General features: G+C 35.5%; 1 protein-coding gene and 1 pseudogene across 1 annotated transcript in view; both read left to right on the plus strand.

Annotated features, from left to right (window-relative positions):
• Nucleotides 1-25,451, plus strand: part of IL1RAPL1 (interleukin 1 receptor accessory protein like 1) — a 1,385,688-nt gene that overhangs the window by 669,456 nt on the left and 690,781 nt on the right. The gene's annotated exons all lie outside the window — the stretch shown is intronic.
• LOC126946423 (dnaJ homolog subfamily A member 1-like) lies at nt 7,100-9,092 on the plus strand (annotated as a pseudogene).

A 25,451-nucleotide genomic window follows, 5' to 3' on the forward strand; every position in this document is an offset into this window, starting at 1 on the left:
ACTGCACTCCAGCCTGGGCGAGAGAGCGAGACTCCGTCTGAAAAAAAAAAAAAATGAGTTTAAGAGGAATTATCCCTGAAGTCCCGGATCATTCACAGCTTCTGTGATGTTATAATCCCAGTTTTACATGGCCACCACATGCCTCACATTATCTGTCGTGGCTCCTGGAAAAAAAGAGGGGGTGTGAGCAAAAAAAGGAAATACAGCAGGGAGATGTGATATGACAAAGATCTTGCTACCACAATTGTTGGAAACAGAAAGCTTACTCAATCGCTGAGAGCTAAAAAGGGCTCTTTTGCACATCTCCTTGCTACTTTACTGTTTTCTGAGTTCAATTCCAATGGAAATGGTAAATGTGAAGGGGCCTTAAAAAGAAATAGAATCAGGATGTTTTACTATAGTTCTGCCTTATTGTATATGGAATAGACTTGATACTAGAATGTTGACAGCAAAGTGAAATTCTCTATATAACATTTATTTTCCCAACTGCTTTTTTAAAACTGAAACTGCACTCCCAGGGGAATATAAATGATCCCACAAGGTGCAGTAAAAGTCAGAGAATGCTATTGTAGTAGGGACAAGATGACCCAGAGGCACTATCTACCCCAAACCCACATTTAACTGATGCAGACCTGCAAACAGAGAGGCTTCATGATTCACTCAAGGTCAAGAAGCCAGTTAGTTACAGAGTCTGAGCTGAGGCTGTGTTTAGTATTTCCCACCATCAAGGTTCAACTTTTCCTAATTGAATTGCGTATGATTACATACAGTGTTAAAAAGGATTTTTTCTGTTAACTGTTGACTATATTAGCATCAGTCACTAATTTTAATAATAGTCACTAATTTTAATAATTGATGCTTTGTATGTGCTAAACACTCTTATAGGTGTTTTATTCAATATAGTTTTATTAACTCATCTAATCATCCCAAGAATTCTGTGAGATAATTTTAAGTATAGTCCTACTTTACAGGAGGGACACCCATGCCCCATTTAAAGATGACATTTGAACTTAGACACTTTGGCTCCAAATCCAGTGTTCCCAATTGTGCTATAATGCCTCTGAACTTAAATGCTATAAGAAAAATGAAACATTGTATGCAGCTTTAGATATATAACATTTTATAACTTGAGGCTCATTCATTCAACATGTAGTGATTAAGCATCTTTTATATGTACAGGGATTTACCAGGTGTTATAAGGGCTACCAAGGATAATGTAATTGAGAATTCTAGTATGTATGAAAAAATGGTGTAATTCAAAGTATAATGAATAGCATTAATAACGGTTCTTAGATATTACATATTTAATATGGGCCAGGCTTTGTGCTAGACACCTTGCATATATTATCTCGTAATTTTCATTTCAGTCATTAAGCCAAGTCATGTTTTTCCATTTTATAAATGATGAAACAGATGTGAATAGATAAGCGACTTACCCATACTGACAAAGGAAGTGACAGAATTGGTATTCAAATCTAGGTCTGTGTGAATAACAACCTCATTTTATTTCTTCTACTCTGCTTTAAATCGAAAACCCCAGTCCTATCAAAAGAAATGCAGGGCTCCTCTCCAGGCCCTGCTGGGAGGCTTACTGCTGAATGCATGGCCAGAATCCATTGTGGCTTCTTTTGGCAGAGATCTTACATGTTCCCGGCGGGGGGGGGAGGGGTATCATCTCCTCATATATGGTAATGAGGAGAAATCGTGGCGTTCATCTCCAGTCTTTCTGTTTAGGCTTTGCCCACCAGTGGAATTTAAGAGTAGAGTATTGCAAAGTATATTAGGAATATGTTAAGAACCCTTCATTTTGAGTTCATGCTTTGATGCTTCAACATCCTTCTCACTGACCTAATTTTGAGTCCACATTCAAAACCGGCTGAAACCCCCTTGAAAATAAACCCAACAGCTAGTGTCTGGCTCCACAACCACTCATCCTGCTTGGCTTGCTTTCAAATTGCCCAGTAAAATTCACTGGCGCCAATCACAAGTCCTCATGCTCTCTCTGTTCGTCACCTATTTGGTCAAGCACTCACGCGTCCTGCCGTGGTGTGGCCCTGCGTGGCATACTGTCACCCTCTCTCTTGGACCTGTGAGAATAAGAAATTTCATCCTCTCAAATCACTTTTTCTTTTTCTCCTGTGACTGGACCAACTTTCCCATACCTTAACCAACACCTACATTCTTAGAACAGATGGACTGAATGGAGGCGAAGATATGCAACTTCGTAAACTTGTGATTCTAACTTCGAAAGTAATGATTACTTTTTTCTCTTTCCTGCTGCTTTTCTATTTTATCTCTCATTTTTCTAACATCTTCTCTCTCATCTACCTCTGAGAATCCACTCTACTTTGGATCGGGAGCGTCACCTAATTCATTCACTCATTTAGGAACTGTAGTGAGTTTCTCCCCTTTCACCAAATAATGATGTAATTTCAGCTCTATGCCTTTTGAGTGACACTCACAGAAAGAGAAGGATTGTATCTCTACTTCTAAAGTGTCTTGAATTGTGAAAGAGTTTCCCTCCTCTCTTCTCTTCTGCTCTCCTACCTTCCCTTTCCTCCCCTCCCATTCCCTCTCCCGACAACATGTAAACATTGTGTAATTCCATGCGTGTCCCTGTTATCTATTTGTGGCTAGTGTTAAGGTGACTTACAGCTTAGGGGTATAACTGTATAAGTATTATATTCAAATGAAGACTTGTCAAGACAAATACCGTCTTCCTGACACTGATGCATGCAGTCAACACTGGAACAGAAAGTTGATAGCTGCATTAAAATTTTTGCAAATGGCTGCCATAGAAACCCATGCAAGAGTGACTTTGCGCTGAAATATGACATCTCAGGGATCTGTCTGGTGAATCTTTGACACAGAAAGAGAAATAAATTAGAAAGCAATTTTCCACAGAGCGTTTTAGATCCTTAAAACCTGAGTCTCAAAGAACTTGAACAAAGTAACTATTTAGAAAAAGAAAAGGCATTGGTTCTTGGCATTTTTAAATTCATTGAATAGATTCTCCTTAAATGTTAATAGCATTTTGATGGGAGAATTGCTCTAATCAGTGCATTCAGCTCACCTCAGAAATGATTTAAAAATTTTATGTTATGCCTGTTAAATATTAAGCTTCTCATTTTCCATTCCCATATCAAAACTGGCATCACATTTCAGAAGTCAAGGTTTAAAAGTCAGCAAATAAACATATTTGCAAAACTGTTAAATGATAATTATTTTTGCGTTTGATATGCAATTGTATCGACAATTTATGTATTGAGGAATATGTATTTTATTCACTGAAGATATGCAAGCAATAAAATTTCACTAACCAGACTCCACGGCAAATGAGTTACCTGAGAATTCCAATTTCAGAGGTTCCTCAAACCACTAGAACTTTCATCTTTTTTTTTTTCAGTCTTTTTTTTTTATTATTATACTTTAAGTCTGGGATACATGTGCAGAACATGCAGGTTTGTTACATAGGTATGCACATGTCATGGTGGTTTGCTGCACCCATCCATCCGTCATCTATATTAGGTATTTCTCCTAACGCTATCTCTCCACTAGCCCTCCATCCCCCAACAGGTCCTGGTGTGTGATGTTCCCCTCCCTGTGTCCTTGTATTCTCATACTTTACCTCCCACTTATGAGTGAGAACATGCGGTGTTTAGTTTTCTGTTCCTGGGTTAGTTTGCTGTAAACGATAGTTTCCAGTTTCTTCCATGTCCCTGCAAAGAACATGATCTCATCCTTTTTTATGGCTGCATAGTATTCCATGGTGTATATGTGCCACATTTTCTTTATCAGATCTATCATTGATGGGCATTTGGGCTGGTTGCAAGTCTTTGCTATTGTGTACAGTGCTGCAGTAAACATACATGTGCATGTGTCTTTTTAGTAGAATGATTTATAATTCTTTGGGTATATACCCAGTAGTGGGATTGCTGCGTCAAATGATATTTCTGGTTCTAGATCCTTGAGGAATCACCACACTATCTTCCACAATGGTTGAACTAATTTGCACTCCCACCAACAGTGTAAAGGCCTTCCTATTTCTCCACATCCTCTCCAGCATCTGTTTTTTCCTGAATTTTTAATGATCGCCATTCTAACTGGCGTGAGACGGTATCTCATTGTGGTTTTGATTTGCATTTCTCTAATGACCAGTGATGATAAGCTTTTTTTTTTCATATGTTTGTTGGCTGCATAAATGTCTTCTTTTGAGAAGTGTCTGTTCATATTCTTCACCCAATTTTGATGGGGTTGTTTGTTTTTCTCTTGTAAATTTTTTTAAGTTCTTTGTAGATTCTGGATATTAGCCCTTTGTCAGATGGATAGATTGTAAAATTTTTCTCCCATCCTATATGTTGCTTTTCACTTTGATGATAGTTTATTTTGCTGTGTAGAAACTCTTTAGTTTAATTAGATCCTGTTTGTCAATTTTGGCTTTTGTTGCCATTGCTTTTGGTGTTTTAATCATGAAGTATTTGCCCATGCCTGTGTCCTGAATGGTATTGCCTAGGTTAGGGAACTTTCGTCTTTCCTAGATTAATCAAACCTGGTTATCTTCAGATACCAAAATAAAAACACCTTCATATACATTTTAGCCCTCATAGAATTCTTCAAAGTCATACTTTCTGACTTAAAGTATAAAATAATTCAAATATAAATTTTCTTTTCTCTTGATGATTCTGCACCGTAGTACTTTTGGGTGTTATTGTAATCTACTGGTGCTTTTTTGTAGATACAAGATAGAAGTCGAGAATCAGACTTATTGTCATCTCTTTCTTTTTTTTTTTTTTTTTCCGAAGGTAACCTTGTGCAAGATGCCTTTAGCAATCAATGCCTCAAGAAAAAAAGAGATGATTGCCAAGTGTCTAATTAGCCTTCTGTCAGGTCTCCCCCACCGTAGCAACCTATTTACCAACACGCAAACTTGATGCCCACTAACAGTGGACAACTCTTAGGCCTTTAGGGGTCACAGTGATGAGGTACAGGTGACTTTTACCCACTCCAGCCCTGATCGCTGATCTACCTCTCATCACCCTTCTAGTCGTGACTTTGAATTACCACCATGCTGCCCGGACAGCTGATGAGGGCATTTTCATAACAGCCAGTATGGCTGCTCTGAAGGATTTCCATGGAATTTTTTCCCTCTTCTTTCAGTTTCCCTCCCTTTTACTTACTTCTATCTCCTGTTGCCACTACAAATTTTGTGTAAAAAGCTGGTTTATGTATAGATTACCAACCCGTCAGAGAATACTTTTGCTTTTAAGCGGGAAACCAAATAATCATAGTGTACTGGGCACTATTTTTTATGGGTTCTCTCTTCTATGTTGTTAGTTTATTACTTGGATTCATGGGGATGCTTCATTCTTCCCAATAAGGTAAGGTTTCCAGCCCTCCTTTTGTAAGCACAATTGTTTTGAAGTCTAGAGCTGTTCCCAAAGATTGAGAGTTCTGAAAGTTTGGCCTTGAGAAGTGGGTGTGGTGCGGGAGAGTAGTAGGTAAACTGGTGTGTGTATATTTGTACTTATTGTTTGCTCAGCAGTAAACATATACTTACTTAATCTGACAAACTATTTAATTTTAATGTTAGGTGAAACACAGGAAAAGACTCCTATCCCAAAGATGTGAAAAAATAATTTGTTAGGGGAAACAGGAAAGAGCAACTCTATAACCGATGATATATTCATATCTAATTTGAAGTCATATGTGTTTTGTGGAGCACACAAATTAGCTTTGCAAGTTGGTCAGCTATGCCTAGATATTTACTGTAACATATATATTTTTTAAAGCATATATGGCTGCCTTAAAATTAAAATCTGTACCACAGGAACATTGGATATTAGAAATTATGAAACAATAGGGCTTATACAAAAGAGTTACATTTATTCATTTACTTACTGTTTTTTATTGGCTACATGTGATTAAAAGAAAAATTTCAATATAATCTTGTTATCTCAAAGACAAATGATTCTGTGCTCATCTGGGCATGGGACATGTGACACAGATATTAAAGATACTATAGAACCATACTGAAATCACACAGACAAATTTAAAAAAAAAATTAAAAATAGGGTCAATAGTGGCAAAAAGTAAGCTTGTTAAAAAACAGAATTGGCCGGGTGTGGTGGCTCATGCTTGTAATCCCAGCACTTTGGGAGGCTGAATCGGGCGGATCATGAGATCAGGAGTTCGAGACCAGCCTGGCCAGCAGTGAAACACCGTCTCTACTAAAATTACAAAAATTAGCTGGGTGTGGTGGCGGGCACCTATAATCCCAGCTACTCAGGAGGCTGAGGCAGGAGAATTGCTTGAACCCAGAAGGAAGAGGTTGCAGTGAGCCAAGATCGGGCCACTGCACTCCAGCCTGGGTGACAGAGCTAGACTCTGTCTCAAAAATAAATAAATAAATAAATAAATAAATAAATAAATAAATAAATAAAAGTGAAGGCATGCAAAATATCCTCTTTGGAGTCTGATTTAGACATCATGGAAGGATAATTATTTGGTGGTGGGGATGGCATGGAGATTAAAAACAGGAGAAGGAAAGCCCTATGCAGTTTGGCATTTTAGACATTTAGTGGAACATACTAGGGTTCTTCACACTTTCTCTCCAACTTGGGGAGGATACTTTTATATTGTAGATAACGTTGTGGAGAGGTAGAAGAACTATTGTGGAGTCTGAAGAAGTAACAAAGTTGTAGATGTTTCCAATTTGCTCTAAGTTAGCAAAAGAAAAAGACAAACACAAATAGGAAGTATTGGCCGTGCGTGGTGGCTCTCACTAGTAATCCCAGCACTTTGGGAGGCTGAAGCAGGCAGGTCCCTTGAGGTCCGTAGTTTGAGACCAGCCTGGCCAACATAGCAAAACCCCCTCCCTACTAAAAATACAAAAAATTAGCTGAGTATGGTGGTGCACGCCTGTAGTCCCGGCTACCTGGGAGGCTGAGGCACGAGATTCACTTGAACCTGGGAGGCAGAGGCAGAGGCTGCAGGGAACCGAGATCATGCCACTGCACTACAGCCTGGGCAACAGAGTGAGACACCATTTCAAAAACAAGAAAAAAGAAAGTGTTAATACAAGTTATATCACAAACAAGATAATATAAAAAGCTATTGCATGTCAGTAAGAAAAGTGCGGGAACTTTCCAGAACGCTCGATGAGAGGTGGAGGAGCCGTAACTGCCTGAGCTGCACACAGCTCCGTGCTCCTTTCCACTCCCTCACACACCGGCCTCAGCCGGCATCAGCAGTAGAAGATGGTGAAAGAAACAATTTACTAAGATTTCCTACGATGTTTTGGGGGTCAAGTACCATCCTGATAAGAATCCAAATGAAGGAGAGAAGTTCAAACAGATTTCTCAAGCTTATGAAGTTCTCTCTGATGCAAAGAAAAGGGAATTATATGACAAAGCAGGAGAACTGGCAATTAAAGAGGGTGGAGCAGGTGGTGGTTTTGGTTCCCCCATGGACATCTTTGATATGTGTTTTGGAGGAGGAGGAAGGATGCAGAAAGGAGAGGCAAAAATGTTGCACATAAGCTCTCGGTAACCCTAGAAGACTTACGTAATGGTGCAACAAGAAAACTGGCGCTGCAAAAGAATGTGATTTGTTACAAATGTGAAGGTAGAGAAGGTAAGAAAGGAGCAGTAGAGGGCTGTCCCAATTGCCGAGGTACTGAAATGCAAATAAGAATTCATCAGATAGGACTTTGAATGGTTCAGCAAATTCAGTCTGTGTGCATGGAGTGCCAGGATCATGGGGAGCGGAGCAGTGCTAAAGATAGGTGTAAAAGCTGTAACGGAAGGAAGATAGTTCGAGAGAAGAAGATTCTAGAGGTTCATATTGACAAAGGCATGAAAGATGGCCAGAAGATAACTTGCCATGGTGAAGGAGACCAAGAACCAGGACTGGAGCCAGGCGATATTATCATCGTGTTAGATCAGAAGGACCATGCTGTTTTTAGTGAATGAGGAGAAGACCTTTTCATGTGTATGGACATACAGCCGGTTGAAGCATTGTGTGACTTCCAGAAGCTAATATCCACTCTTGACAACCGAACCATAGTCATCACCTCTCATCCAGGTGAGATTGTCAAGCATGGAGATATCAAGTGTGTACTAAATGAAGGCATGCCAATTTATCATAGACCAGATGAAAAGGGTCGCCTAATCATCGAATTTAAGGTAAACTTTCCTGAGAATGGCTTTCTGTCTCCTGATAAACTGTCTTTTTCTGGAAAAACTCCTACCCGAGAGGAAGGAAGTGGAAGAGAGTGATGGGATGGATGAAGTAGAACTGGTGGACTTTGATCCAAATCAGGAAAGATGGCGCCGATATAATGGAGAAGCATATGAGGATGATGAACGTCATCCCAGAGGTGGTGTTCAGTGTCGGACCTCTTAGTGGGCCAGTGAACAACCCTCACTGCTGGCATTTATTTTGCAGTAGTGAATAAGTGAAGGACTGTAATCATAATATGCTCACTACTTGCTCTTGTTTTTAATATTCAACTGTAGTAGTGTTTTAAAAAGTTAAATGAAGAATAAACGCAAATATAAAAGCTCTGACTTTGCCCTGTATGTATGATGACTTCAGTGTGCAAGATGAAGTTTATTACGTGTAAAAACTACAAAGAAGTTCCCCTAGCATTTGTAGGCCAATCCTTGTAATTGACTTCAACTATGTACGTGGACAAGCTTAGACTGAAATGCTAGGTATATGTATTGGCTTTAGTGTAGGACCCTTCATTGTTAAGCTACAAAAGTAAAACTCTGTATTTAATTGGCAATGAGGAAAAAAAAAATTGTAGAGAAGTATTCGTCTTTATAGTTCTTTGTATTAAATGGGATTCATTGTAATGCCTTTGCATTCATTCTATTGCCTCAACTGTTTCTTGAAGACGGCTTAATATATAATTTATCCTGTAGTATCAGTGGTAAAAATTATACCTTTCTGTGGGAGGGTTTTATCATAATATACTGCTTCTTGAAGGCTTGCACTTCCAGAATTGTGTTTCCTTCTGCTGTGCCATTCATATATATATGTATATATCCATATATATCTTGAGGAGTCCTGGTCATTTGCCCTCCTCCTTGTCTGTGTATCATGATAAGCCCGAGTAGTGACTTCAGAGCTGGGTAACGTAGAAAGTAAAGTGAAAAGACCTTTACGTGTAGAAGTAATTTGCATAAATAATATAGGAAGGTGTTCTTTAGGTATGTTACAGGATTACTTTAAACCATTTGACTTACGCTCCAAAGTAATGTTGGTAGTATAGCAAATTATGATGAATAGCTTTAATTGTATGTTTAAAAGTCTCATATGTTCACATGCTTCAATTGGTATCAGAATTTAAGCAATTCTTGAAAAAAAAAATAAGAAAAGTTCAACTCAATGCAAAAATGCCCATATGATATGAATAGACAGCTCATAGGAAAGGAAATTCAATTGACTTTGAAATATATGAAAATATATTCAACCTCATTTGTAAGAAAATAAACATAAATTAACATTAAATATTTTACTCATCGGATTAACAAAGTTAAAAAATGGTGTAGAGAATTAGGTGTTCGTACACTGCTGATGGGAAATTAATTGTTAGAGTCTAAATTCAGGTACGTCAGCAATACCTATCAAGAACACAATGATGTATACTCTTTTGGCAATTCTCAAATTTATCTTGCAAACGTACTCATTCATGCCATCTCATACTCATTCATACACATTCATGTCATTGTGTGTCTGTGTGTATGCAGCCATTGTGTTCTAAATTGCATGAGATTGGAAATATACTGAAATGGAGGACTAGTCAAGAAAGTTATAGGTCATTCACAGAAGAAAGAGACTATTCTATGTCTATTAGTATGAAAAGAACTTAAAAAGGTATCATTAAATGAAATAGTAGAGGATTCGAAACAACGGGTATAGCATGTTATTTCTTGGGGCAAAGAATACACATATTGTGATAATGGAATATCTCTGGCCTGTTTATCCTTGGGTTAGGCTAAGGGATTGTCTCTAGGGAGGGGAACTCCCTAGAGTCTGCTGGGGAAATTGCATTGGGGCAAAAATTTTAGTTTTCAATTTACACAGTTTTATAGCTTTTACATTTTATATCTTATGGCCAACTCACAAGAATACTTAAAACTAAAGGGATTCGAGGAAATTATGAATTGTAATAATTTATTTTGTCTGTGTCTATAACTGTGTATTGAGCTAGAATTATTTTTGTTGTATTAAGAATCTGGTAATAGTGAAGATGAATCATGAGAGAAAAAATTTTCACAGATATTTTGAGATCTAACTGAGATCATTTGATAGTGTTTCCCTGATTAATATTCTTAAATGATTATGGAATGGGTGTTGTGACGTAGAAATGCAATAACCCATTACAGTATCTCGTTTACACCCCATTAACACTGACGGCACTCTATGTTACTTTATTTTCAATTTTTTTCCTTCAGAGTCTCAGTTATTTAACCATTTTCCAATTACTAAGTGATATATGAATCTGACTCATATTCTGTATTCAGAACAATGAAGATCGAAATATGTATTTCTTATTGCAATTATAGATTACAGTAGTGAAAAATGGGCTTCAGAGTATGAAAAAGTGGAGAGCAAGTCAAAATCTTATATGAATATGAGAGAACATTTTAGTTATAATTAGAAAGCCCCAGTGGCCTAATTTTCCTCATTAATGCTGAGGGATATTTTTGAAAAGTATGTAGAAGTTAAGGTACCAATTGCCAAAACAGTGAAATAAAGAAAGAGCGTAAGAAAGAAAGATAAATGAAATTCCCATGTATTACACAATTTACATCAAAGTATTTTTCTAATTGGTATTGTAAAATGTTATATAGGAAATTTTACACATCATCTTATATATCTCTTGACTTGAAGTGTTAAAGTGATTTCCCACATAATAATTCAGAAAATTACGTATAACCTGACAAAACTTAGACCTGTAGACTCTAGTTGTATGTAGAAAGTGCCAATAACTGCTAATTCATTCTCTTAAATGTACCCCAATCTATATCTTGTTTACTGGGAATAGCACCTTCTTCTCTTTCTTTGGACTTTATTTCACTGGAAAAATAAGTCATAAAAGGAATAACAAAGAAAACTACAATTGAGAAATAGAAACAACAACAACAAAAAGTTTAGCTAAATAATTAAAGATATTTGATGAGCATCCTGGGGATATCAAAGTTAATGAATTTGAGTGAGTAGGATGGGCATTCATCTCTGATTCCCACCTTTCAGAAGAATGAAGAAAGCATTAAACCGTGAAACTATGGCTTGTGAAGAGTGCCGAGGGCCAGTTTACTGAATACTGAGAACGCCAGTTTTTTAAGGCTTCTCATTACCTTTTAGCATTTGGAACCCAAAGTAGAGAATGATTGCTTCTGAAATAACGAGAGGTCATTTCCTCTTCCTTCAGATATCTTCGCAAGTGTTCTTTCATTCCTTATGCTGCATGATATGTAAGATAAGATTTATTTTTCTTCATTGTATCATTAAAAATAAGAAGCTTTCTGCAAGGTAAAAGAAGGGTATTCAGATAAAAACAGGAGTTTACTTTGATACTTCCATGTAAACTCCTGTTTGTATCAGCAGTGGTATCTTGGCTGTTGTCCAGCGGTTTAATTGGCTCTTGTTTGCCTAATCTCCTATAACAGATAATGTTATTACAGAATCGTAGGACTCCAAAATTTCCCATCAGACAAAACAAGCCTTTTAATGAGAATCACTTTGTTTTACCTGGCATTTGGCTTGGTTTGAGCCACCTCAATCCCATCTCACTTGTGAGCAATGCATTATTTTTCCTAACAACCATGCTAATTCTAAGCCAGGAAACATTTTTTTGGATCATTTCTTTTCTGGAATGATTCAAAGTTCAGGAAAGTAAAATTGGGAAGGAATTTAAATTAAGCTGAGATGGGAAGAAGACATAATTAAATTGGACTTTATTACCTCTGTTTTGCAACTAGGTTAATGTTAATTGGTATCTCGAAAGACAGAGCACTATAACATTTGCTGTTTTTGAATTTACATTATTCTTCAATAATACGTCAGCGTATGTAATTTGTCTAAATTCTCTATCTTTTATTTATCCATTTAGTAGTTCTTACATTCAGCCAATATTTGGTGAGTGTATGTTGTGTTTAAGGCACTGTTCTAGGCACTGCTAATAGAGTAAAGCAAAACAAACCAACAAACTCAAAATAAAGTCCTAACTGTAATGAAGCTTATCGTTCAGGTAGTGAAAATTGTTTTAAGAAAAATAATATATGGGAATAACAGTAGACTGTGTATGCAAGGGTAGGTCAGTTATATTTATATACCTATACACACAAATACATGTATGTATTCACATCCATATATATCTACATAGATATAGATTATAATGTTATAGGATGTAAAAAAGAATCTTTTTGATAGGCTGACTTTTGAGAGAATTAAAAGGAAGAGAAGGGGCAAGACATGTAGCCATATAGACAAAAGGAAATGACAGGCAGCACACAGAAAGTTTCAAAAGCCTGAAGTGAAAGCATGTTTTGTGTTTAAGGGGCAACAAAGAGTGATGTGAGCTGGGGGAATATGCTAGAAGAGGAGATGAGAGAGACAAGGTGGGAGTGGAAAAAGTTCAGTAGGACTTCAGTGACAAATATTTAGGAATGGATTTTGTTAAAAAAACATGTATACATTATCGTGGTTAAAGATGGAAGCAAATATAGTGTAGAGAAACCTAATATGTTTCTGTGGTTGATCACTAGATTTCTCTATCAGTTTCCTACTAGCCAGGGCATTAAGGGTAATAAAGATGTTGTATGTCTGGTTAAATACACTTTTTAAAGCAAGCAAGTATACCAATTACTTAGGGAAAGTGAAACAAAATTACAAAACTATCGTTGCTCTTGCTTGTCTTCTTTGTTAGCCACACAAATGCCTCCTCTTTAATTTGTTGTTGTTTTGGTTCTTCAGTTTTTATTAAATAAATTTCCACACTTGAGACACTGTGTAATTTCATCTAGTTTTATACAAGGTTGTAGATGATACAATCTTATGTCATTTTTAAATTGTCCACTACGATACTGAAATTTTCATCACTTGCCTTCAAATATGAGTATGTTTTTATTTCAATCCCAAGATTCAAGTATACAAATCCAGTGCTTTTTTAATGGAAAGAACATATTAAAGTCTTCATATACCAATAGAAAGCTTACTTCTCTTAGAATACTGATTGTCTCTTATAACCACTCTTTTATAAGTAATTTTATAAACTCTTACATCGGGACTATTGTAGTTTCTTATTGATCGGGTAAATGTTTTCTCATGTCTATAACAATTCGAGGTAAAATACACTACAATCCCCAGAAATAAACTATATTTTCTAGTACTAAAATCATTATTCTAGTAATTTTTAAAAATAATGATTATCATTGTCCATTATCTGAGAGATACCTCCCATTACCTCTCTCAAAAATGACAAGAAAATGAAATAACATGTCTAAGATTATTGTTACCTAATGTTTATAAAAATAGATAAACCCAAGAAATATATTGAAAAGTGTTAATTGTATGAAAAGTTGGATAAGAGAAAAATATCCCTTATAATGAAAATCAGTCATGCTAGATGATAAAGTGGTGAGATTTAAACAATTTTCTGGGCATTGTATTCTCAAATGGATAATGATTTAAGCAAATAGATTAAAAATAGTATAAAGTAATGCAATAGTAAAATAAGCATGTTGAGTAGGAAAAGTTAAGTTTTAGATAACAAAAGGCAGAAGACAAATTAAATCAAAATAACGTAGAGGCATGACAATGAAAGCTAAGTAGTCTATGGAAAATTGTTAGGAGGCCTGAATTAATTAATGATGATAATAGTAATAACGTATATATGTAGTGACAGGAATCAATCAAAGTGTTTTACACAAACTCCTCATTTAATTGGCACCACAACTCCTTTAAGTTGGTATTATTATAATTTCCATTTTACACATGATGAAACTGAGAGCACCTAGAGGGTTAACCGGTTCCTACTACTCAAAGGCTTTCTGATATAAAGTGTTCAGTGATTAATGTGTTTGATAAAGTTGAGGATTTGGGGTGCATCATTTTATATCAACTGTAGTAGTTGGACCCTGTCAGGAGACCAGGGAAGAGATTATTAGAAAACCCTTGAAAGAAACTAGGACCTTTATCAGGAACTAAACGTGGAACTATAGATTTAGGTGGTGTAAATGTCTTAGGGGACCTGAAAAATGGCAAGCATTTAGGTGAAAGATAAATAGGTGAGTAGCACCAGTTGAATGTATAGTATCAATGAAAGTCACATTTAAAGATGTTTAGCCATAAAGCAAATGGACTTGTTTTAGTGGATTTAGTGAGACTTAAAAGGTAAATCAGTAAGTTGAGAAAATCTCATCTACAATGGGAAAATATAATTGAGCTTAGATTGGATATAAAAGGGCAGAAGTGGAGAGCTAGATCTATGTGTATTTATCCAGGGTTTGTTATGTGCACAGAGAAAATGTAGGAAAAGAAATTCAACAACTGAAATAGCAAAAATTTAAATGAATCTAAACAAAGAAAGCTGCTTGTATTAGATATATTTTCTGGAGAAAGATATAGGTGTCCTGTCTTAGTAAAATAGGAACTAGAACAAATGCCACCATCTTTCAAAATTTAATATTTTCTTGCTACAATTTATGTTTATGATTTATAGTTATGGATATGATACTCTATTAAGAGGCAGCTTATATGAAACAATTATCATATCCATTGCAAAACAGAATACATATAAATGTTTCTGTGCATATGTGTAGATGGGTTTGTGTGTATGTGACAGAGAGTAAAGAGGGGGAGGGGGAGAGAGAGAGACACAGAGGCAGCAATTTCTAAGTATTTTTAAACATGGAGGGTTATAAGATTTTATTCATGGAGAAAAAGTCATGTTGCAGTTCAAGCTGTATGCATTCATACAGTGGAGTACTACTATGATGAAACTGGAGAACAAGTCAAAACACTTGAGTGGAAGCAGAATAATCATACACAAGACAGATGAAATATTCCAAAGTCACCTTGAAATGAATATAAAATTGTTGTTGGCAGTTTGACAGTGACAGGAGTCAAGAAATGATGCTGCTGTGAAACCACAAAAGATGCAATTGATATTTTAATCTCAAATACCATGTCTGAGGAGAAAGCCTGAAACTAGGAATTGTTAGTAAAAGTGCATCTGTTGATAGAGATCTGATTTTGCTGCTGCTTTTCATTTTTATCCTCTTATTGAGAATAATAATAAAAGTAGTCATATTTTTAGTTTATATTGCTCTTTAATTTTTTCTTAAAATGAATTTGAAGTTTTTAGAGGCAAGAACATAATACGCTCTGAAATTGTGTCATTAGATTAAAAAAAATTATTGGAGATGTTTTTCTTGTTAGACCACTGCTTTTCTTAAGATGTGAAGTTGACCTTTTGAGTTTTTAGTAACTATGGTATTTGTGTGTGTGTGTGTGTGTGTGTGTGTGTGTGTGTGTGAAATATTCATTATATTTGTTCTTCTAAAACTATTTTCTTCAGTTCTAGGTTTCCTAGTTTGGAGCAGAATTCTATATTTTTCTTGTTTTATAACCTAGGAAGGGTATAACATTATTTTGAATATTTTTTCCCTCTTCTCCCTGACCCATGTAATCACCTAGGTGAATCAGGCCTCCCCAGAAACTGATTCTTGGTTGTTGAGGTATCTCATATGACCCTCATCCCACTTATTCCCTATCAAATACTCAAACTCTTACTTATTTTCGTGGCCTTTAATCTCCTTAATTTTTTAATTTGAGATTCAGAGTGTACATGTACAGCTTTGTTACATGGGTATATCGCATGATACTGAAGTTTGGGCTTCTAATGATACTGCTGCCCAAGTACTGAACATAGTACACAAATAGGTAGCTTTCTAACTTTTGCTTCCCTCCTATCTTTCCCCCTTTTGGAATCCTCAGTGTTTATTGTTCCCCTCTTTGTGTTCATGTGTATCCAATGCTTAGCTCCCACTTATCAGTGAGAACATGTGGTAATTGGTTTTCTATTCCTGCATTAATTCACTAGGATGATGGCCCCCAGCTGCATCCTGGTTGCTGCAAAGGACATGATTTTGTTAGGTTTGTTTTTTTTTTTTTTTTTTTTGTGGTGATGTAGTATTCCATGGTGTATATGTACCACATTTTCTTTATCCAGTCCATTGTTGATGGGCACCTGGGTTGATTCCATGTCTGCTGTCATGAACAGTGCTGCAATAAACATATGAGTGTAGGTGTATTTTTACTAGAATAATTTATATTCCTTTGGGTATATAACCAGTAATGGGATTGCTGGGTTGAATAGTAGTTTTGTTTTTGGTTAATTGAGGTATCTCCAAACTGTTTTCACATTAGCTAAACTAATTTCCATTCCCAACAACAGTGTATAAGCATTCCCTTTTCTCTGCAACCTCGCCAACATTTGTTATGTTTTGACTTTTTAAAAATAGACATTCTGACTGACGTGAGATGGTATCTCATTGTAGTTTTATTTGCATCCCTCTGATGATCTAATCTCCTTTAAAAACTTCCTGCATCTTCCTGAAAATATATATATATTGCTTGATTAATTAATTAGTTTATTTTTCCCTTCCTCTTTTCACAAAGGATTGCTGGCTGCTTATACTAAAACCACATATGATTAAATAATGACAATTTCAAGGACACAAAGGATGTAAATTAGTCATATGAAAGGGACAACAATGTTACTGTGACTATTTTTCTTACTATCATTTGAGCTTCCTAGCAGGGAATATAAAAGGCAAGACACAGTCTCCAATGAAGGACTCAACATAAGATAGAAAGATATGTCAATTGCTGATTTTGTTAAATTTTATCCAGTCGTTTTATTCTAATGCCTCTGTTTTTTCAACTATACAGTGAGGATCATGCCTACCTGGTAGAGCTACTATAAGTAGTTTGATAGTTCTGTCACACATATTTCAGTGTGCTCTTCACATTTATCCATGGGTAGCTTCCTAGATCATGGTCAGTTTCACAGGACCTTATCTACATAAATGATGATGATGATGGTGATGATAATTGCGGTGATTACACTTAACACTTATTGGTAACTTGTCAATGGGAAGTATGGTAAATATTTTCTTGGCTTACCTCATTGAATCCTGAAAACAGCTCTATACAGTGGGCACTTCTAAAATTCTCATTTTGCATTGAGGAAACCTTAGGGTGAGTGACATGATGTCCACACATGTAATTTGAATCTGCTATATGTTTATATATGGTATGTTTGAAGTCATAATGATAAATATGGGAGAATTACCCTGTTTTCTTACCTCCTCTCACTACTTCAAATTATTAATTGAATAAAATATGAAAGTAATAAATTCAGAAGAGACAGTTACATTTTTCAATGCCCATTATTTCAGTAAAATGTAAACAGCTCACAGAAATGTTTGAAAAATAGTGAGCCAAACACATTCATTTCATTTTTCCTTGTTCTTCTTTTAGAATAACAAGCTTAGTATGTCTCTGAAACTTTTTGCAATCTATCCGGTTATAATGTTAGCACCAATGTAGCCGTAAGTAATTTTTTTTTTTGCAATGTTTGCTCTGATGCACTACATCATTTGAGTGCATGGGCAGATATTAGCACCAATAAAAATATTAGTTAAACTGATTCCAGTTCAGGAACCTGTACATTGAAGTTGTTGCATTTCTCTGTTTACATCTCTCTGTTATGTACAAAAGCAGCATCTTAAACGATGTAGATAAATAATAGTGACATTTTATCTCCCTTTCTAAAGTTGAATTCCAGAAGGTAGGAAACATCCTTTCATGCTTACATTACCATGACAAACTGAAAGAGATGAATCCCCAATGGATGGTACGAGATGTGGGAGTTAGGGGATTAATGCTTTGATGCTTCTTCCAATTTATTTCTCCTATTATATGTGTTAAAAATATATACCATATGTCATGCAGCATGTTTTAATCCCATCAAAATGTCTCACACAATTCCTTAGGGGATATGCTTTTTGCTGCCAAGTTTTCACTGCTAGAATGCTGACTTACTATTCCTTTGCAGAGCGCTTCATGGTTTATTTTATGATAACATGTTGTTATAACTTCTCTGGCTGTAATTTTTATAAGGAGAATTAGTCCTGGGAGAATTTATTTTGAGAGTCATATGCTTAATGGTGACAGAAAAGGAGAGAAATATTTCCAAAAAGCAATGTATCCTTCAGTTGTTTTAATAGAACAGAAATTCCTTTGACAACATTTGTGAAAGCCTTTATTATACCCAGCATTTAAATTCAGTCCTTGAACTGGGGTTTTCCCAGATCATTTGAAGGTCAATTTTGGAATAGTTCTTGTGTCCTATGACACTTTTCAATGATAGCACTTTACAGAGGGAAACAAATTTAAGGCAAAAAGTCTCTTTTAGCAATACTAAGTATACATGACTTATAGCAGATGACAAAAAAAGCTGCATATAATTGCCCTAGGGAGAAGTTTCTTTGTGCCACGTTGTTGCTATTTAAAAAAAAAAAAATGCAAGAAACAAAATTTCACATGTACCCCATAAATGGATACAAATATAACGTATCAAACAATTTACAAAATAGTGTATAACAAGATGAGCGATTAGGTATAGAGGACAACTTGAACTAGTTTTCACTTCACAAAAAAACAAGGTTAAAACTTTACACCAGGAATTAAGAACATGTTACGTTCAGGTTCCTCTGTGTGATGTTTTAGTTTGAAATCTCAATATCCATAAAGTTCCCATTTGTTTTATACAACATTGTTCAGCTAAGTCTCATAGGCTAGTACCCACTCTGGCCCCCAGGTATTTGATTTTCACCAATCAGGGATTACTGCAAGATTTACTTAAGTACTGAAATATAATAAAACCAAAGTTATGAGTTGTTTCTTGTTTTTTGTTTTTTTTTAGAAATTAAGTTGCTCCTAAATGTATGCAACGTGTTTCCAATCAAGTGTTCTAAGTATAATAACATTCCCCCACAGAGACTCTATTAGCATTTATGGGCTATATTAAGTAGAAATAATACACACACACGAGCACAATTCCAGAGATGCCCTTTGGGTTTTGCTTTACTTATTGGAAGATATAGCCTAAATAGATGTCAGGTGTGCAAATAGAATATATTTTTTTGTTCCATAAAATCTGCTTGGCATGGTACAAATGCTGTCTTTTAAGCCCTTTAATGGGACTTAATAAATGCAGGGATGCAAACTGAGGAGGTACTTGACATCGTAACATCATTGGCAGTATATTGATGGTAAATACGAAATAATTTGTTTCTCCCCTCCCCAACTCTAACCTCGTAAGTTTCACACATATCAGACCTTAGCTTCTCTTTGTCAGACTCAAATTGGATTTCCTTTTCTATCATCTCTAGACTCAGACTTCTATGACCCTAATTTGGCAGCTCTTCAAGGGGTTTATGGTGTAAGCCTTTTCTATTTCTAACAAAAAACACAGCTCAAATCCTCTTCACATTAGTCAATACTGTTTGAAGTTTCATTTTCCAAAAGACACCATACTTTCTTAACTAAATTTTTAGAATTATTTTTACTTTTCTATACTGAATAGCTAGTAAGTTTTAATTTTGAGTGAAAAGAAATTGGTTTGAATAAAAATTATGCATTAAAATTCTCCATAACTGGGCTTCATAGTCAAATATAGGACAAAAATAATATAAACTATTTTATATACTATTAAATAAATGGGGCATTTCTTTAAGCCACTGTTATTTATAATTTAGGTTCTACTTCTACATTTAGGTATTTAGTATATACTCCTGTTGGACAGATTTTAACGGAGTTCAAATTTCTTCAGTGGTGGTCTCTTTAGCTTAAAGAACTGTGTGTCACAAAAATCTGAAAAAAATATATAAGATTAATTATGATTTTTAAATTTAATTGATGCTGGATAAATATAATTAGAAACAAAATTTCAAAATTGTGTTACTACTAGAAATTCTCATCTGATCTATATATGAAAATATAGTCAAATATTTAAGGTTGCCTATATTACAGAAGGAAATGGTAAACTGAGGTTGCGGCTTCTTATGACGTATAACCTACACATGGTATCATGGGTCATTTTGCTTGTTTCATTTCCCATTAGAGGAATTTTAATGAAGGAGGCCAGTAAAACATTGATTAATAAGTGTTGGCGTGAAATACACTTACTGGGACATAAAAAGGTGGCAAGCTTACGTAGACTACCCCCTACCATTATTATATTTTTTAATTCTGTGAGTATGGAACTCCAGAAGAGTGGAAACCATGGCCTTATCTTTTTCCCATGACAGTTACTTATCCAGCATTTTCTTCAATAATTCTACAAGATGTAACTCTTGAGACATAAATCCTATTAGTTTGGTAGACAGTTATTATAGCAGTGATTTTCCTTATTTTTCACCTCTTTGTCCCAATTCATTCTTATTAAGATTTAAATGTTGTGGATAATTTATTTTACCAAATGTTATAAGACAGAGAAATTAAAAGCAAATGGCTAAAGCTGACATAAGGTGTCAAGAGCTAACTGAGGATAAAACTCTAGTCCTGCAGACTTTAGTCACTGTATTAGTCTGTTCTTATGGTGCAAAGACATACCCAAGACAGGGTAATTTATAAAGGAAAGAAGTTTAACGGACTCACAGTTCCACACGGCTAGGGAGGCCTCACAATCATAGCAGAAGGCGAATGTGGAGCAAAGTCATATCTTACATGGCGGCACACAAAACAGCTTGTGCTGGGGAACGCCTATTTATAAAACCATCAGATCTCCTGAGACTTATTCACTACCATGAAAACAGTATGGGGGAAACCACCCCCACGATTCAGTTATTTCCACCTGGCCCCTCCTTTGACATGTGGGGATTGTTACAATTCAAGGTGAGATTTGAGTGGGGACACAGCCAAACCACACCAATCGCCTAGGTAAGAGTAAGTCAAATGGCTGGTGTTCCCTCAAAAGTGAGTGTGCTGCAAGAGGATATGTGTGATACATGTATGTGTGCATAAGCATAATCACAAGATTAATGGATTTTAATAAAAGATGAAAAAAGAGTACGCAGAATACTCTTATCACCCCAGTTTGCTTGATTGATCAATTGGCTTCCGGTGTCATAACTTTCATTCTCATCCCACTTATATAGTTAATTTTTATATTTGTAATAAAATGTATAGACAGTAAAAATAATATAGTTAATATATTATATATAATAAATATAATGAACTGAATAAATAAAATAATCTTTTTATTTCCTTGCTTTTATAGATATTATCTCCAAGAAAATCATAGGGGAAAACTTTAAACTGTTACTGTTAGTCCCGTAATCATAAAAGTACCCTAAACTTTTTTCCCAACTTGAAGTCAACTTTCCTAGGTGTGATTTTAATGGCTGCAACACATGTCACTGCATGATTCTCCACTGTTGCCTTTCAGATTGCTGTGATTTGTTTTTAAACTACAACCATGTACATGCAGATAACACCTTCAATGTTATCTGATAAATGAGATAAATTGTAGGCAAAAGAATAAATAACCCTTGAAGGGTTATAAAGAGCTTGAAGCTCTTCATAAATGTTTTTAATTTAAGTTGCCAAGAGACTTGGAATCAATTCCATGCCCTCGGCTAAATTCTTAATCTTCCTTGGAGACATGTTCTTCCTCCAGACCTCCTCAATTTAGTAAGTGGTACCAAAACCCACCCTCTTGCTCAACTCAAAAACCTGGCTGCCTCTTTCTCCCTCTCCCTTACCCCTGGTTTTTGTCATTCTACGCTATCATTATGTTTCGTTCCTTCTACTTCCTTGCAGTGATTTCTATCACATTTAGAATAAAATCTACCTTTAAAAAAAATATATAATCTGCATGCTGCCCACCCCTCTAACAGATCACTAACTCCCAGGCACACAGAGCAGACAAACTCTCCTGTACATGCTGTTCATCTGTTTGGAATGTTCTTCTCGCACTTTCCGTGTCTGGTTTCTTTTTGTTCTTCAGGGGTCAATTTTAATGTTCCATTTACGAGGCCTTCCTGGACGACCTCAATCTGAAGTGGCTATCCTTCACTTGCATAATACCTTTCCTTTCTTTGGTGCCTTTTTTTGCAATGTATAATATTATTTAATATGTTTGTTGGCTTACTTGTTTAAATATCTCTCTTTACAACTAGATACACCCATGAAGGTTGCTACCATGTCTGTTTTGTTTACCAGCATATATGCCATGCTAATCATGTTGCCCGACACATTGGGTTATAGTCGATTGGATTGCTTGGGTTTTTGTCCTGGCTCTGAAATGTATTAACTGCTCTCCTTGGGTACAAATGTAAGACAAACATAATGATAATACCTACTATATAGGGTTTTTTAAAGAATAAATCAAATTATTCATATACAGTTGTTAGCCTAGTGCTTGACACAATATACTTTCTCAATACTTTGTAGTTACTGTTATTTTGTTCTAGTAGGCATTCTTGAAATACTTTTTGAATGAGTGAAATAATGAGTTTATTTTGTGATATAAATAAGGTAATTATTTTGTGATAATTACCTCCTTGGTGTATGAGTATGCCATTTTTACCCCAATCTTTATTGCTTTGAGTATCATCCTTTAAGTTACTAATAGGTGGCTGGGCATGGTGGCCCACACCTGTAATCCCAGCACTTTGGGAGGCCGAGGTTGGCAGATGACCTGAGGCTGGGAGTTTGAGACCAGCCTGACCAACATGGAGAAACCAAGTCTCTACTAAAAATACAAAATTAGCCGGGCATGGTGGTGCATGCCTGTAATCCCAGCTACTTGGGAGGCTGAAGTGGGAGAATCTCTTGAACCCAGGAGACGGAGGTTGTAGTGAGCTGAGATCATGCCACTGAACTCCAGCCTGGGCAACAAGAGCAAAACTCCGTCTCAAAAAAAAAAAAAAAAAAAAAAAAGAAAGAAAACAAAAGAAAAGTTACTAATAGGCTAAAAATAAGAATTATGCTCATGTTTTCACTTCCATACAATTGGTTGTTAGAGGTGAAACCTTTTCCCATCTGCACAAATTTCTGGAAGACTAGAAATGTTTCTTCTTTCACTAATATTTTAACTGTGGAGGTATCTATTTCAAAATGTAAAATCCAATAGATAATCAGTGAGGAATATAACCTAGATTAACTTTTTTTTTTTTTTTCAAAATAACCAAAGCACACTCAGTTTAAGTTTTATGTTAAAGTGAGCCAAATGCTAGTTACCAAAATATTGGATGGCTATGCATATAATCCTTTGCTGATGAGTAATTTAGCATCAATTTAGATATGTTATTTTTTTTTTCTTCCAGAGACTTGAAAGCATTAAGGCAAGATTAGAGGTCATTGTCCCTTCTTCTGTTATCAGTGGTCCCAAAATATGTGTTTATGTCACCATTAGAAACAAATTGTTCTGTCTTATAGTTATTGATTTGTTTGTACCTCCTATTAGAGAGTGATTTCACTAAGGGCAGACATTATGTTGTATACTTTATTGATTTGGAAAGCAGTCAATAAAGAAAGAATGAAGGATTGATTATTGGGCATTTGTTATTAATGATCTTAACTTATTATTTTCCTCCAAATGAAAATGTTTTAGTGAACATAACCTGGAAAAACAGCAAGAACAATTCAGTTAATACTCAGTAAGCTTGAAGAGGTTGAAGCAGAAAGTGTTTGTGTCAGTTGTTTTAACATAATTCCTAGTAAAGATACTGAAAGTATCCCTCATGGTAATGAGAAAAATCCAGAACAAAAAGCTTGATTAGTCCTACAGTATTTGCCTGCTTTGACTCTGACTGTGCTTAAGTATATCCAGGCATGCTGTGCAAAGTACAGAACTATAATAAAATAATCCCTAGTCCAATCATGGGCTTATGTTACTAGCATAAGTCTAGTTTGTGGTTTCACCTGAAGTAAGAAAGCATTAAGTCTTCTTATCACACCCAATCATCCATATTCGGCTTGGGATAGAAAAGGCACTAGAGAAGGAAAGGATAAGATTTAGTCAAGGGAGTAAGTACTTGGTTTTATTACAACTATGCTAGAATTGGCTCACCAGTATTAATTAAGTGCTTTTTCATTTGTAATCTCATTCATCATTCTCTCTCTTTCTCTCTCTCTCTCTTTCTCTCTAGTAGAGCAATGTTAAACAATGTATTCTTCTTTTTTAAAAGTTATAGATTTATAAATTTAAAATGTTCTGATATAGTGTAGCTCTCCAATTAGGGAGAAGTAGAAACATATGCTGCTCAGCTTTTCTAAAATCTTTTAAAGTAATCAATTAGTATATGGGTTAAGTTTACTGTAGATGGATACACACATGCACTATATATATTTTTTCTTTAGACATATTCAGGCAGTGGATAAAATTTCCTTTTTCTATCATTTGCTCATGGTACATTAATGCTGATAGTATTTTATGCTATTTTGTGTTGATGCTCTCATTACAAATTGGCCCCAAAATAGTCTGTATTCAAGAGCATGTATTTTTTTCCTAAGTATACTAAGTATACTATGATTTGAATAGAAGCAGAAATGAGTGTTGCCTTCTTTTGTGAATTTCTGGGAGGGCATGCTTCCCTGCAGTCTCTGGAATGTGTGTTGACATTTTTTGTTCCATGATTTCCCATACGTAACACTCCCTTTTGATAGTGAAGCAGTGAGGGAAAGTTGCAAAGTTCCATCTGCAAAAAAGCATTATCTGAAGTGGAAGAATGGAAGTGAAAAGAAAAGATTCAAAGTGTTTTGTTTTAGCTCCAGTAGATATTTTATAACAAGACTCCTAAAAGAGTGTGAATATAATATAGTTAACATAAAATTTATTTTATATAAATATATTAATTTATAATTTTCAAATATAAATTGTTTTTACTGTATAAGCAATATAACATTGACCTAAAAATTGAAAAAATATAAACTCTCTTCTCCGAAACTGGGTTCTCAATTACTCTACATGTACCTGTTTATAAAATACAAAACCATCTAGATAATCACTGCACCACTATTTGTATCAAACTTTGTTTCTTAGCCATCCTAGAGTGCAATCAATATCATTGATCTTTTCGAAAAACCAGCTTTTGGTTTCATTAATTTTCTTTATTGTTTAGTTTTGTTTCTTTGATTTTTTTTTTGTATCATTTTTGAGACCGAGTTTCACTCTTGTTGCCCAGGCTGGAGTGTAGTGGCGCTATGTAGGCTCACTGCAACCTCCACCTCCCGGGTTCAAGTGATTCTCATGCCCCAACTTCCTGAGTAGCTGGGATTACAGGTATGTCCCACCACACCCAGCAAATTTTTTGTATTTTAGAAAATACGGGATTTCACTATGTTGGTCAGGCTCGCCTCGA

The sequence above is a fragment of the Macaca thibetana genome, chromosome X (genome assembly GCF_024542745.1).
Source record: "Macaca thibetana thibetana isolate TM-01 chromosome X, ASM2454274v1, whole genome shotgun sequence".
Taxonomy (NCBI): domain Eukaryota; kingdom Metazoa; phylum Chordata; class Mammalia; order Primates; family Cercopithecidae; genus Macaca; species Macaca thibetana.